The sequence below is a fragment of the Littorina saxatilis genome, linkage group LG17 (genome assembly GCF_037325665.1).
Source record: "Littorina saxatilis isolate snail1 linkage group LG17, US_GU_Lsax_2.0, whole genome shotgun sequence".
NCBI lineage: Eukaryota > Metazoa > Mollusca > Gastropoda > Littorinimorpha > Littorinidae > Littorina > Littorina saxatilis.
The window spans coordinates 15,423,444-15,438,714 of record NC_090261.1 but is presented as its reverse complement, the minus strand read 5'-3'; the positions used below and the strand labels follow the sequence as shown (position 1 = coordinate 15,438,714).

The window sequence follows — 15,271 nt, the reverse complement described above, 5'->3', positions numbered from 1 at the left end:
GTCACTGTCATTGTATGCCTGCATTATTAGTTGTCAGTAATTATTACATGTGCTGATTGTTCTCTTTGCCTGCGCGCGTATAGTATGTTGGTTATGTTTGGTCATAGTATGTTTGTTTATGTTTGGTCGTTATCTTGCCTGTGCGTGTATTGTATGTTTGGTCGCTTTCTTTGCCTGTGCATGTATAGTTTGTTGGTTATGTTTGGTCGGTTTCTTTGCCTGTGCGTGTATAGTATGCTTGGTCGATGTATGTATTGTAAAGCGCTAAGAGTAGACATTTTTCTAGAATAGCGCTATAAAAGTTTGCATTATTATTATTATTATTATTATTATATGTTCAAAAAACCTTAGGGCCACCATGACAAATCATATATCTGCAGTTTTTTTATTTTTGTAAATAAGTCTTCTGTCAATAAATAATCAACCTTGAAAGTATGTATTTGTGGTGATTGCTGGGAAATTCGGGTCGTTTCCTCCCAGTGGAAAGCTAGCAGCAACGGAGTCGCGCTACCCAGGTGTCTGCGTGTTTAGGTGTATTCAGCCACCTGCACTTATGGCAGAATGATCAAGGTCTTTTACGTGCCATTGTGATGACACGGGGGTGGGACATGGCTTCCGTCTCTGGGTCTGCACATAAAGTTGACCCGTGTCCATCCCGGCCCGAATTCGAACCTGCGACCTTCCGATCACAAGTCCAGTGCTCTACGAACTGAGCTACCGGTAATTGTCCAGGTTTAAAATAATGTTAGCTTTCAGTGGTGAGCTTGGTGGCTAAAAATAATTATGTTTCACGGAAGGCAGTATCGTCCCTCCGTTGACATCAATCAACTGATGCAACATTTTGTCATATATCGTTTTGGCTAAATTAGGTGAGTCTGAATTTGTTGCATAAATGATTTTATGTGAACTTGCGAACATAAACCTACCTACAAGATTGAAAGTATGAACCGTTTAGATTTTTAAAACATACCAACAAGAGAGTTTACATTTGTTGTTCACTGCACCCAAAAGAACTTCCTCTATAATGTTTGTATTCTTATTCCTAACATTGCATATTTGTAACATAATTTATGAAATTTTCTTTAACTTTCAAATTGAAACCAATGAAATCTTAACAAGGCCGAAGTGAAGAAGGAAATCATTTGTTATAGGTGAAGAGATATATATGCAGTAATCTACGCCCTTTTAGACGGTCATCCATCCGCATCTTAGCCCCCTCGCTGCTTAACTTGGGTGTTATAACGGGAACAGATCCATGAGACCATGAATAGCCTGGTAATGCTGAAAAAAGTCTTTATTCCAGACAAGAAAAAAAACCGACTGGTATATGATTATGAAACGCATCATTGACAGAATTATGATTGAACTCAACAGTATGTGTTTTTGGACAACCTAATACAGAATAGCCAACTTGCACAATACCCCGCTTCAATAGCTCTCGAGTGTGAAAGAGAAGGAAAGTTCACTTCGCTGCGGGCAAACGTTTTGCTCTCACAAGCACTGGTGTTTTCTGGCTTGTGTGAAATAAATGTTTTAAAAAAAAACTCGATTGCCTTTTCTTTTTGCATGGGCTATGCTTGGGTGCTTTGAACGAACTTTCGAATTATTCTCGCGGCTATCATTGCTGCAGCACACTTTTCACATTGAAAATTCACAATTTTATGAAAATTATGAATTGTCAAGGCGAAGTGTCTGCAAACTCTCACTGAGCTATCCGGACATGCCCCCATTTTGCGGCAGATCTCGCAAGGCCATGAAAGTTATGGCAGATTTATCGCGCGATTTGGCGGTGCAGGCCGATAGTGCAAGTCGCCTATTGTCATAAAAGGGAAAAGGGGGCTTTAAAGCAACAATCGGATGACTTAGATACACGATAAAGTGCTGTTCACATGGAAGACTTGCAACCAACTTGTGACCAACTTTCAAGCGATTTTAGTCGGCGGCAAGTCAAATCAAAATCTCTGCCCATGTGAACAGCACAACCTCGCAAACTAGGGATGACTCGGTCCTGTCGGGATAATATTCAGTACGTTTAAACCCGACGGGATGAAACTTATCATGGATCACCTTTAGACACCCTATTACAATTTACATGTATTGAGAAAATATGGTAATTATTGTTGTTGTTTTATTTTTCTGTCATTTGTGTGGTAGCACTGTTAATGTCACTGGAATTTCAAATGCAAGCATTAATTGTTTGTTTGTTTGCTTAACGCCCAGCCGACCACGAAGGGCCATATCAGGGCGGTGCTGCTTTGACATATAACGTGCGCCACACACAAGACAGAAGTCGCAGCACAGGCTTCATGTCTCACCCAGTCACATTATTCTGACACCGGACCAACCAGTCCTAGCACTAACCCCATAATGCCAGACGCCAGGCGGAGCAGCCACTAGATTGCCAATTTTAAAGTCTTAGGTATGACCCGGCCGGGGTTTGAACCCACGACTTCCCGATCACGGGGCGGACGCCTTACCACTAGGCTAACCGTGCTGGTCAAGCATTAATAAATTTACAGTAACAAAACTAACATGCAACACAATCTATGTTCGCAGTCAGAAACATGCAACACAATCTATGTTCACAGTCAGAAACATGCAACACAATCTATGTTCACAGTCAGAAACATGCAACAAAGTTGTACAAATATTTATCATTTTATTGACACTCAAGGAAACTTTAGAATGTTCATTTAAAGAACTCAAACAATTGTAACTGTAGCTTAAAGAAATTAACAATAACTACAAGAAGAGCAAACGCTCGATCGAGTCACTTTCGCAGTTCTGAATATTATATGAGGCATCAGATGGACAGGAAGAAATTGCTATTCACAACACAATGAGTCACGTTCACAAAAAATTTGAGCCCGGTCACTTTTATAGTTTCCGAGAAAAGCCCAACGTTAAGTTGTGTGTTGCCGAACAGAAAAGGCTAGTTATCTCCCTTGTTTTTCTGATAACGTTCGTAAAAGGCTACAGATGTAAATACTTTGATGTAAAGAATAATCCTACAAAGTTTCAATCACATCCGATGAACTTTGTCAAAGATATAAAATGTCTAATTTTTCCTTTGACGCTGACCTGTGACCTTGAAAAAGGTCAAAGGTCAACGAAACCATCGTTAAAGTGTAGAGGTCATTGGAGGTCACGACTAAACAAAATATGAGCCCGATCGCTTTGATAGTTTCCGAGAAAAGTCCAACGTTAAGGTGGTGTCTACGGCCGGCCGGCCGGCCGGACAGACTAACACTGACCGATTACATTTGTTTTGTTTGTTTGTTTGTTTATTTGTTGCTTAACGTCCAGCCGACTACGCAGAGCCATATCAGGACGAGGAAGGGGGGGATGAAGGGGGCCACTTGTCAAGCGATTCCTGTTTACAAATGCACTAACCCATTACTTGTGTCCCAGCAGGCTTTAGTAAAACTAAATTAATACCTACTGGAAGATTACCAGTTTCCAGTATGTTAAAATAGGCTTAACCTATCTACTGCTGGACTTACATCAGAACACTAACAGATTAAACTATACATGAATCGCGAGACAAGCGGCAAGAGAAGAGATTTTTGGAAAAAATACAGGTGAATGAGCAAGAAGGCAGAAAAAAGAAAAGAATTCATGAAGAAAAAGAGAGCATGACAGGAAAGAGGAACCAAAAATCTACCTAACAGCAAACTAGAAAGCTCCTGCGGTTCCAAAAACAGAAGGGGCCTTTAATTTCATAACCGCAGTGCCCCACTGCGGGAGATAAACGAAGTGAAGAAAAATTGAGAAACAATAAGTTAATAACCCAAACGATTTTGCACAGAAATACATATATACACAAAAGCAAGCAATATTAAGACATATGGCGTATAAAAGACGACATATATAAAATCAATACTGTGAGGAAATCTAAACAAGATACTAAATAGTAGTTTTTGACATTCATAAAAAAGCATGCTATTCATACCTGTCAAGTCCTACGCATTCTGCGTAATTCTTACGGTTTTTCGGTGTTTTTTGGGTCCTACGTCGTATACCTCAAACCATACGCATTTTCAGCCTTTTTTTTTAATTTATTTTTTTTTAAAAATTTTTATTTATTTATTTTAAATTTTTTTTGCTGGCATGGACTGCCGTTCATTCATTTCTGAGGAGGAGCTTGCACCAGCAACACAACAGAAGTTCTGGCATGATGTGCGCCAGTTCTACGTGGCCTGTGTGAGGAAAATGTTGAATAAATTTCCATTTGGCAGTGAAACCCTGCAACACCTTTAAGTGCTGGATCACAGTCTGGGAGCTGACACACTGACTGCCTTCTTGCAGGTCAAAATTAACTCTGATGCATGCTGCCATGATTTTAAGGTGACTGGCAGCATGATTGACAAAGCAAAGATTTACACAGATTTCTTTCTTTCTTTCTTTATTTGGTGTTTTAAACGTCGTTTTCAACCACGAAGGTTATATCGCGACAGGGGAAAGGGGGGAGATGGGATAGGGGAAAGGGGGGAGATGGGATAGAGCCACTTGTTAAGTGTTTCTTGTTCACAAAAGCACTAATCAAAAAATTGCTCCAGGGGCTTGCAACGTAGTACAATATATGACCTCACTGGGAGAATGCAAGTTTCCAGTACAAAAGACTAAACATTTCTTACATACTGCTTGACTAAAATCTTTACAAACATTGACTATATTCTATACAAGAACCACTTAACAAGGGTAAAAGGAGGAACAGAATCCGTTAGTCGCCTCTTACGACATGCGGGGTGCAGAGAAATAAGGATGTGGAAAAGAAGACTTTTGGTAAGTGAAATAAAGGTGATGGGTCCAGTCAGGTAGAAATAAGACAACAAGAAAAGAATTGGAAAACTGCAGGGAATAGTGTGTTCTTGGAAGGAAATATAGGTGAAAGGACTGGTAAGGCAGAAATAAGACAAAAGAAGAGAAGTAAAGGGGTGGGGTAGCTTGGTAAAAACACTCCCGCCGCGTGAAGGCGACCCCATGGGAGCATTTGCACAGATGAATACAACTAAGAACACAAGTGACAAGTGACAACAAAAATGAACGAACAAGAGTGCAGTGTAAATGTATTACATGTAGTGGTAAATAAAGAGCAGTTTGTGCAGAAAGGAATTTATGTGTTTTACTTTTAGTTTGCGAAAAACAATCTGATTGGTTTAGTGTGTATGCGTGAGAAGTTGAATTTGTGTGTTTAACCACATCCTGATCCACGCATTAACTATGGTTTTTGATCCCCAACTATGGTTTCTTATGCCATTTACTATGGTCAGAGGCCAAAAGTACTTGACAGGTATGTGCAATTGCAGAAAATATTCATAGAATTAAAAGGCATACAATCGCAAATGTTCTGTATCCTTGTTCGTGAATGTCTGCGAGCATGAGAACCGTCCGGTCCCTCGCTTTACTCTGTCCCTTGACTAATTACTGTCTCACAGTCACAGTCCCTTTCTTTGACTTAGTCTCTCAACCTCTCTCTGATTTGATTCGTTGATATTTGATAACTTGATTTAACATAGAATGGCTCTGTGTGCGTAATTTTAACCATTACTTAAACCAATGTTCACTTTGAGTAGCTGAGACGTGAACTGCATATACCGTAAACAACACACACTAGGGGTAACCAGCCAGGAAAATTCAGTAGCAGTCAGACTGTTGTGCTTGCGACCAAAGCCTACGGACAACTGAATATCACACGCACTGAAAAATGTGATGTCTCCTTCACAGTCTAACACACACACACATACCGTAAAATCCCTAGAATAGGCCCACCCCCCCTGTGCACAGATTTAGGGCAAAATTGGGGGGTGGGCGTTTGCTAGGGATAGACCCCTTTGCACAAAGTAAGTTTTGTGCTCAATCGTGTAATTGAGTGAATACAAACCCCGAAAGCATGTAAGTTAGGTCGTGTGAGTAGAAGTGAAGGAAAAAAGAAAGAAAAATTACTTTGAGGCAAAGAAGGCCAACCGAGAGAGAGAGAGAGAGAGAGAGAGAGAGAGAGAGAGAAGAGAGAGAGAGAGAGAGAGAGAGAGAGAGAGAGAGAGAGAGAGAGAGAGAGAGAGAGAGAAAAGGACTGGCTCTTCTGAAAACAACCCAAGCATAGTCATTTATATAAATTTATAAAGTAAAAAGAAAATCACCAGACCTTTGCAAGGACAAACAATAACAACACAATTCCGGGAAAAAGAAACTTGATGAAATGTCGAAATGTCAACACCAATGAAGCCCTTTCTTTCTGTACAAGGAAGAAATTACACGATCGTCTTTGGAAATGAAACGTTAACTGAACTTGGATTTTGTCTTCAAAAGGCCCAATCTTTCTGAGAAAGAAAAACCCACAAACTTAGGGAAAAAAAGAGAAGAGAAACTCAAAAAAACATGAACGATGGGTGGGAGTGAGGAGAGGGGACAAAGAATAAGAAAAAAGGAAAGAAACACGAAAAGGTAAAGAAGGGGAAAAAGATGACTTTTAGAACAGGCTGCACAAATCCTAGTGAAAGTGAGCCTATAGTCTCTTTGAAAAAAGCAGGGTGGGCGTTTGCTAGGTAGTTACCCCTGTGCACAACTTTTGGCCCAAAGTGGGGGGTGGGCGTTTGCTAGATGGTGGGCTTATGCTAGGGATTTTACGGTAATATATCCTTACAAACTTGTATGTATACTTGTGCCCATACACACCTATACTGTAATAGTCATATCCTTACAAACTTGTACATTCTTGCGACTGTACATATATACCGTATTTGACGGACTACAAGACGCGACTTTTTTTCAAAAAAAATCGCATTGCGGCTTATAAAAAGATGCGGCTAAAACGTTACCTAAACTTGAATAGCATTCACCTAATGGAAGTCGCCGCGGATTTTCATTTCGCTCGATTAGCGATTACCGGTACTTTATTAGCTCTCTACTCAAGACTCGGCCCTTTTCTCTTTCTTTCGCGAATCTTCGTTTGTCAACAAGTCGTCGTGACAAGATACCGTACAGAGAAACATTGGATGTATCAGGATCTCGCGCGTGCGCGAGATTTCGTTTTTTTGTGTCTTGCGATAGTTGGAGGAGCGAGAGCCGCCATGTTGTGTTTTCGTCCGCTCGAAATGTGCGCAAAAGTTGTAAATCATCCCAAAAAAGCTTATTCCGGGCGGGACTACATGTGTGTGTTGGTTACAAATTGTGTGTGTGATATTTTTCTTCAAACTTTTTCACTTTTCTTCTTTGTTTCACTTGTTTATTCTCCGAGCCGATTTTGCCAAATACTGTAATTTTTGTTTGCCTGGTTGTTTTGATTGATTGACACGATCTGATTATTTTTTTTTCGACGGCGGCTAATATAGTGACGTGGCCTATACGTGGCTCGTCCCAATTTTTTTGTTAAAAGTCGGGGGTGCGGCTTATAAAACGGTGCGTCTTGTAATCCGTCAAATACGGTACACATATAATTATACACAAACTTGTACATATTTGTGACTATATACTCATAATATCATATCCTCACAAACTTGACCATTGGTCCGGACGTTTGTCCCATTCACTTATCCATGAAATGAATGCGAGCTTCTGGATATATGGCCAATGAAAATTCTTCAAAAGGTTTCAAACATTGAGCCCTGGTTTTTCTGAGTGTTGTTCGCTCATTGAACACTTTGGTTTTAACCAACTTCACCAATTTGTCTTTGGAGAAATGTCTTCCAGAAAAAATAGTGTGCAATTGTAAAAAGTTCAGTACACAATCTTTACCTGGCAATTTACCCTTTGTGCCTGTCCCTTTAGCAGTAAAAAAAGACTTGAAAATAAGAGGAAACTGATTCAGTGTCAGCAGATGTCCAAACAACATAGTCTCTTTTCTTTTTCAATGAACCCTGAGCAGAAGAGGGCTGAGCACCAGTCTGACTAGAGTCCTGAGCAACAGTCTGACTAGAGTCCTGAGCAGAAGAGGGCTGAGCACTAGTCTGACTAGAGTCCTGAGCAGAAGAGTCCTGAGCACCAGTCTGACTAGAGTCCTAAGCACCAGTCTGACTAGAGTCCTGAGCACCAGTCTGACTAGAGTCCTGAGCAACAGTCTGACTAGAGTCCTGAGCACCAGTCTGACTAGAGTCCTGAGCAACAGTCTGACTAGAGTCCTGAGCAACAGTCTGACTTTCTTTCTTTATTTGGTGTTTAATGTCGTTTTCAACCACGAAGGTTATATCGCGACGAGGGAAAGGGGGAGATGGAATAGGGGAAAGGGGGGAGATGGGATAGAGCCACTTGTTAAGTGTTTCTTGTTCACAAAAGCACTAATCAAAAAATTGCTCCAGGGGCTTGCAACGTAGTACAATATATGACCTTACTGGGAGAATGCAAGTTTCCAGTACAAAGGACTAAACATTTCTTACATACTGCTTGACTAAAATCTTTACAAACATTGACTATATTCTATACAAGAACCACTTAACAAGGGTTAAAGGAGAAACAGAATCCGTTAGTCGCCTCATACGACATGCGGGGTGCAGAGAAATAAGGATGTGGAAAAGAAGACTTTTGGTAAGTGAAATAAAGGTGATGGATCCAGTCAGGTAGAAATAAGACAACAAGAAAAGAATTGGAAAACTGCAGGGAATAGTAGGGAGAGTTTCCTTGGAAGGAAATATAGGTGAAAGGACTGGTAAGGCAGAAATAAGACAAAAGAAGAGAAGAAACAGAACCGTTAGTCGCCTCTTACGACATGCTGGGTAGCATCGGGTAAATTCTTTCTGGTCCCAACCAATATGGGACTCCCCCTAACCCGCGGGGGGTACCAGTCTGACTAGAGTCCTGAGCAGAAGAGGGCTGAGCACCAGTCTGACTAGAGTCCTGAGCCCTTCTTACTGAAAAAAACCATGACACCCTCCACACATCACACGTTTTTCAACTCCCTGGTTGCGCTCACATATGAACTTGCCTTCTTTTGGCAGCGTCCGATTTGTGTCCAAAATTCCGTCTTTGCGAATAGCTGCAAAAGCACTATCCCGTTCTTGTCCACAGGGAAGTTTTAATGCAGCTTGAACTGCTTCTTTTTTTCTTTATTTGGTGTTTAATGTCGTTTTCAACCATTCAAGGTTATATCGCGACGGGGAAAGGGGGGAGATGGGATAGGGGAAAGGGGGGAGATGGGATAGAGCCACTTGTTGTTTCTTGTTCACAAAAGCACTAATCAAAAAATTGCTCCAGGGGCTTGCAACGTAGTACAATATATGACCTTACTAGGAGAATGCAAGTTTCCAGTACAAAGGACTTAACATTTCTTATTTACTGCTTGACTAAAATCTTTACAAACATTGACTATATTCTATACAAGAAACACTTAACAAGGGTAAAAGGAGAAACAGAATCCGTTAGTCGCCTCTTACGACATGCGGGGGGCAAAGAAATAAGGATGTGGAAAAGAAGACTTTTGGTAAGTGAAATAAAGGTGATGGATCCAGTCAGGTAGAAATAAGACAACAAGAAAGGAATCGGAAATCTGCAGGGAATAGTAGGGAGAGTTTTCTTGGAAGGAAATATAGGTGAAAGGACTGGTAAGGCAGAAATAAGACAAAAGAAGAGAAGTAAAGGGGTGGGGTAGCTTAGTGGAAACACTCCCGCCGCGTGAAGGCGACCCCATGGGAGCAACTGCTTCTTCATCAGAATGTTTACGTAGTAAATGTCTTCTCAGATGGCTGTCAAAATCTCCACAGTAAACACAGATTTCCCTGAAGAAGTTCACTTCGAAGTAGAAGTTGCTCCTTTTTCACTGACTGTTGAAGTAGAAGTTGCTCCTTTTTCACTGACTGTTGAAGTAGAAGTTGCTCCTTTTTCACCGGCTGTTGAAGTAGAAGTTGCTCCTTTTTCACCGACTGTTGAAGTTGCTCCTTTTTCACCGACTGTTGAAGTGGAAGTTGCTCGATCCTTTCCCACCAACTGTTGAAGTATAAGTTGGTCCTTTTTCACCGACTGTTAAAGTAGAAGTTGCTCCTTTCCCATCGACTGTTGGAGTAGAAGTTGCTCCTTTCCCACCGACTGTTGAACAGAACACAACATTGATGTAAAAAAAAGATATAGAAGGGATCCGAGTCCCTTCGAAAGATTATGCCAATATGTATGCCAATATGTATGTGCATGCTGGGTATCTGCTTTGACCAGTCTAATCGTACCGTGAAGCAGGATCTTTTTCACATGCATATATATGATGCACACGTCGAGAATAGGCACGAAGAGTCTTACATAAGTCGACCCTGGATAGACTGAAACATCATCCACCCTACTTTCGAAGGGACTCAAACCCTTAACTTAACTTTGTTTGCTCACCGCCCAGTCCACCCTTCGGTTATCTCAGGGCAGTGCTGCTTTGACATTTAATGTGCGCCACACACAAGACAGATGTCGCAGCACAGGCTTCATCTCACCCAGTCACATTATTCTGACACCGGGCTAACCAGTGGACTCAAACCCAGCCAGGCATGTACTATGTAGAGCAGCAAAATGTCGCCTAGACGACAATTTGCCGCAACAATGAACATAATTATGCTGACTTTGTCACAGAATAAGGCTGTCGGTTGAACTTTGAAGGCTGTTGGTATTTATTCATGCATAGTGTGTGTTATTCTTTTTTAAAAACCGTTATGGTTTTATTTTCAAGATGGGTGCATATAAATGAGCAACTGATTGTCTGGCTATCTGACTGACTAGAAGAAGAAGAAAACAAGCATTGTCCGAGTGTGCGGGCAATATACCACCACCTGCTGCATAGATTTTCTCCATTTATTCCCTAACATTTAAAATTAAAAAGTCAATAATGAAAATAAGAAACACATACAGACAGTTTGAGCTATCAGTAAACTGCCGTGGGATGTTTGTTTGTTTGTTTGTTCGTTCATGGGCTGAAACTCCCCCGGCTTTTTATTTACGTGTATGACCGTTTTTACCCCGCATTTAGGCAGCCATACGCCGCTTTCGGAGGAAGCATGCTGGGTATTTTCGTGTTTCTATAACCCACCGAACTCTGACATGGATTACAGGATCTTTTTCGTGCGCACATGGTCTTGTGCTTGCGTGTACACACGGGGGTGTTCGGACACCGAGGAGAGTCTGCACACAAAGTTGACTCTGAGAAATAAATCTCTCGCCGAACGTGGGGACGAACTTACGCTGACAGCGGCCAACTGGATACAAATCCAGCGCGCTACCGACTGAGCTACATCCCCGCCCCACTGCCGTGGGATAACATAGGATAGCCAAGCCCCATCTTTGAGAAAATTGATAGCAATCACGAGCCGTCACTTACGCAAATTACGCTATTTATGCACTTGGTATTCGGTCCTGGAACTGGTACTACAAGAAATATATCACAGTCGGATATCCGATCGGATATCACTTCTATTCAGTAATCCAAAATCAATTCTGGTCAGTCCAATTGTTGACATGAGCTAAAGCAGGGCAACAATTTTCCGCTCAACACAGGCACAGTACAAACAGATTATTTATACACAAAAAAGTCATACTGTATCATGCAGGGCCGGACTAGGCTAAGAGGAGTGGGGGGGGGGGGTTTGCCAGTGGTGGCTAGGGGGAACATCCCCTTGGCGGGGGTGAGGGGGCAAAGCCCCCTGAAGCTGATGGGTAGGTTATATTCTGAGATAGGAAAATGGTCGCTCCTTGCATGAAACGGCATAAAATAAACAATAATAAAAAATGTTTTAAATAAGTGAGGTACATGATTAGGCTGGGGGGGGGGGGGGGGTTGCGCAACCCCCATAACCCCCCCCCCGGTAGTCTGGCCCTGCCATGCATGTGAAACCTGGCAATGTTATTTGTCTTTGAAAAAAATACCTTCATTTGAAGAGGACACCTTTCCTTTTGTAGGGGGTGGTTGTACAAGTGGCAAAATTGAGTACACGGTAGATACAGAGTCTGCGTCAGAGTTTTCCGTGTCTGGTCGGTATGAGGCATCCTGTCAAACAATTTAAATACAAACCGGCATGAAAATCCCACAAATGTATTATAATTTTGGTTTCTTTCAATACTTACCCTGTGGGTATTACATATGCATTATCCTAATATGATGCCATAATTGCTAGCACGAAAAATATGATAAACATTTATGTCTAAACCAATATTTATCCTGCCAGATAAATCTATACCTAAAGGTACATCTTTTTATTGGCTTATTGGAATCCTCACGTTGGAAAATGTCTGCGACCATTTTTGTTATGTCTCAAAAGTATTTATAAGCGCTGTACGATCCAACAATCTTCCGATCGTGTACGTCGGAAGTGACCTTTAAACTTTTAAATCGAAATTCGCCTGACCGTCGGCTCGACCACAGGCAAGGCAGGCGTTAGCTTTGGGGATTGGTTTGGTATACAGAGAGAGCCTCTCTCTCAGTGCTGGGCCAGTCGCTATTATAGAATACTGATGGGCCGGTCGATGGAACGTGCTGTGCGTTGAGCTGTGATTGTCGCGGAGGGTATGAATGACACCGCTTTCATTATCTGTACGATAGCTACCCATTGCCTAAAATTTGAAATACGGGCTTAGTTATTTACTTAGAAGTGTGCATTTTTCTTGGGTTGATAGTGTGGTTGTGCACAAGCTGTTTGGTCTACTGTTGGGGGTAGAACGCCAGTTTCTAAATATGTGATGGTCTCCCCGACTGCATAGCATACAGAGTGCTCACCAATGCAGTTTCAGTGCCAGTAGGGGGTTCGCTGTTACTATACGATCATTCTGTGAACTACACAAGTTATGAACATGTGCTGTTTGGCCAAGAAGTGGCGTATTTAGTACATATGGGCGTGAATACTGGGTTTTCTTTCTAGTGCAGTAGTGGTGGAATGCTAGCTTCCTGGAGATTAAAACTTGGGTGGAATATAGTTAGGAAGGAAGGTTGGGATTCAGATCGGCTAAAAATAAACATGGCAAAAATTGCTCTGGACTGGCCCTTTAATCAACAGTTGTATATTATTGATTTCGGGGATATAACAGTTACAAAACTACATATTCAGGTTCGGATTTCAAATCCCCATTGATCTCCTCTCCGTATTCCAATGAAACAAGAAGAGCAAACGCTCGATCGAGTCACTTTCGCAGTTCTGAATATTATATGAGGCATCAGATGGACAGGAAGAAATTGCTATTCACAACACAATGAGTCACGTTCACATAAAATTTGAGCCCGGTCACTTTTATAGTTTCCGAGAAAAGCCCAACGTTAAGTTGTGTGTTGCCGAACAGAAAAGGCTAGTTATCTCCCTTGTTTTTCTGATAACGTTCGTAAAAGGCTACAGATGTAAATACTTTGATGTAAAGAATAATCCTACAAAGTTTCAATCACATCCGATGAACTTTGTCAAAGATATAAAATGTCTAATTTTTCCTTTGACGCTGACCTGTGACCTTGAAAAAGGTCAAAGGTCAACGAAACCATCGTTAAAGTGTAGAGGTCATTGGAGGTCACGACTAAACAAAATATGAGCCCGATCGCTTTGATAGTTTCCGAGAAAAGTCCAACGTTAAGGTGGTGTCTACGGACGGCCGGCCGGACGGCCGGCCGGCCGGACAGACTAACACTGACCGATTACATAGAGTCACTTTTTCTCAAGTGACTCAAAAATCAAAACAAAACAATCAACCCCATACGATTCCACGCACACAGATGCACCCATTTTCACATTCCCCTCACAGCGCGGGTATTGTCTATTTTATTCTATGCACAAATAAGCGATGCTTTGAGTAAAACCAACGTTTGGATTGACCATTGCATTATCTTATCAGTGTTTATGTAGTGCCCATATCACACCATATCCCATTACGCGTAATAGGCAAGTATGTCACACACTTTCCTTCTCTGCCACTACTAAAGCAAACGTGTGCAAGATTGTTACATGCTTTGGAACATGTGCAAGAACGGATTCAAACTCGAAATCGTCCCCCCAAAAGCCCCAAAATGCACACACAACTTTTATTTCTCCTGCTGTTATCGTTTCTTCTCTTTACAAATTCTTCAACGCTGAGAATACTGAGAACGGCATCCCAGACGACAGTACTGTTCCCATACGCGAATTTAGCTGCCCTTGGAAAGTGGCTCGCTCAGGAGGCCTGTTAGTCTGAAACTGGAAGGACAGAGTTCTGAACATAGATGACAAAGACCCCGAAAAGAACAACATTTCGCGGATGCAGACACAGAAAGACGTCACGAAGAATGCGATGCTTCAAAAGATACAGACTGTGACGATGACTGTGACGTCGTTCACATATACCGAGACGTCATTCATAGTTGTTCGTTCACTTCCGTCAAAAAGTAGATCTCTCCACAATGGCTGCTCCTGTGTTTAGGTTTGTCAAGCTTGAGTACGCAAAACGTGTTTGTTCTCTCCTCTGTTGAAGCTGTGACATAAATGCTATTCCGACTTGGTCGTGTGACAGAGTTTTCTTCCACACTCGATTAGCTGATGTCTAACTCAGCCTGACGGCTTCGTTAGACAATCAACGTAATCTCGTGTGGAAGAAAACGTGTCACACGACCAAGTCTGAATAGCAGGTAATGTGATATGGGCACGACATATATATTTTAGTTTCTACACTCACACTGCTCTCAGATGCTGAATGGTTTGATTGGTCAGACTCGATAGATTCACACTCAGTAGGAAATCCTGAGAAAAAAAATCAACAAATTGTTTTAGCAGCAGCATTTCATCCACAGGGGTGCTGGTGACTAAGACCTTCCAAATCTGAAATCCACAAGATATTATTTTTTGGCGCACCTAAATCGGAAGACTAAATAGTCAAGCATGAAAACACACAAGAAAGCTATAGGAAATTGACGCCAAAAAAAATTGATGAGCGGGGTGGGTGGGGGTGCAATCTATGATCCGATTCGTGGCCCCAGGGTGATGACGCTGTTGAAAGCGCCACATTTCAGTGGCAGTGGAGTGGAGTAACGCTTGCCGCGTCTTTTATGTCTAGCAGACGACATCGCCAGCTATACTTTCTCGGTAATGAGAAATCGAAATCTTTAGAGTTTTCTGAATCGGACCTGCTCGAAATTATTTTTAAGCAAACATCCCAAATCAGAAATCCGTTTTGAATCAGAAACTAGCACCTGCACCTCAGCATAGCAACAATTCCCAGTATCATAAAATTAACACAAGTGCACAAGACATACGGTACTTTACCCACTTTTGTTTTTTTTACAACTGCCGATAACGCATGATTCTGCGTAATTGACGCACTGAAATCACGCCGAGATTTTCACTCACTGCGTCAACTGCGCAGGTTT

General features: G+C 41.7%; 1 long non-coding RNA gene across 2 annotated transcripts; it reads right to left on the bottom strand.

Annotated features, from left to right (window-relative positions):
- Positions 1 to 7,195: 7,195 nt before the first annotated feature.
- On the bottom strand, positions 7,196 to 14,916 carry LOC138951804 (uncharacterized). Of its 2 annotated transcripts, XR_011451224.1 has the most exons (3): positions 14,581 to 14,916; positions 11,824 to 11,944; positions 7,196 to 10,014 (listed from the first exon to the last, which is right to left on the bottom strand). It is a non-coding gene; the product is annotated as an uncharacterized lncRNA (long non-coding RNA). The 2 variants fall into 2 exon arrangements; XR_011451223.1 differs by lacking the exon at positions 14,581 to 14,916 and having other exon boundaries at positions 11,824 to 12,176.
- Positions 14,917 to 15,271: the final 355 nt, after the last annotated feature.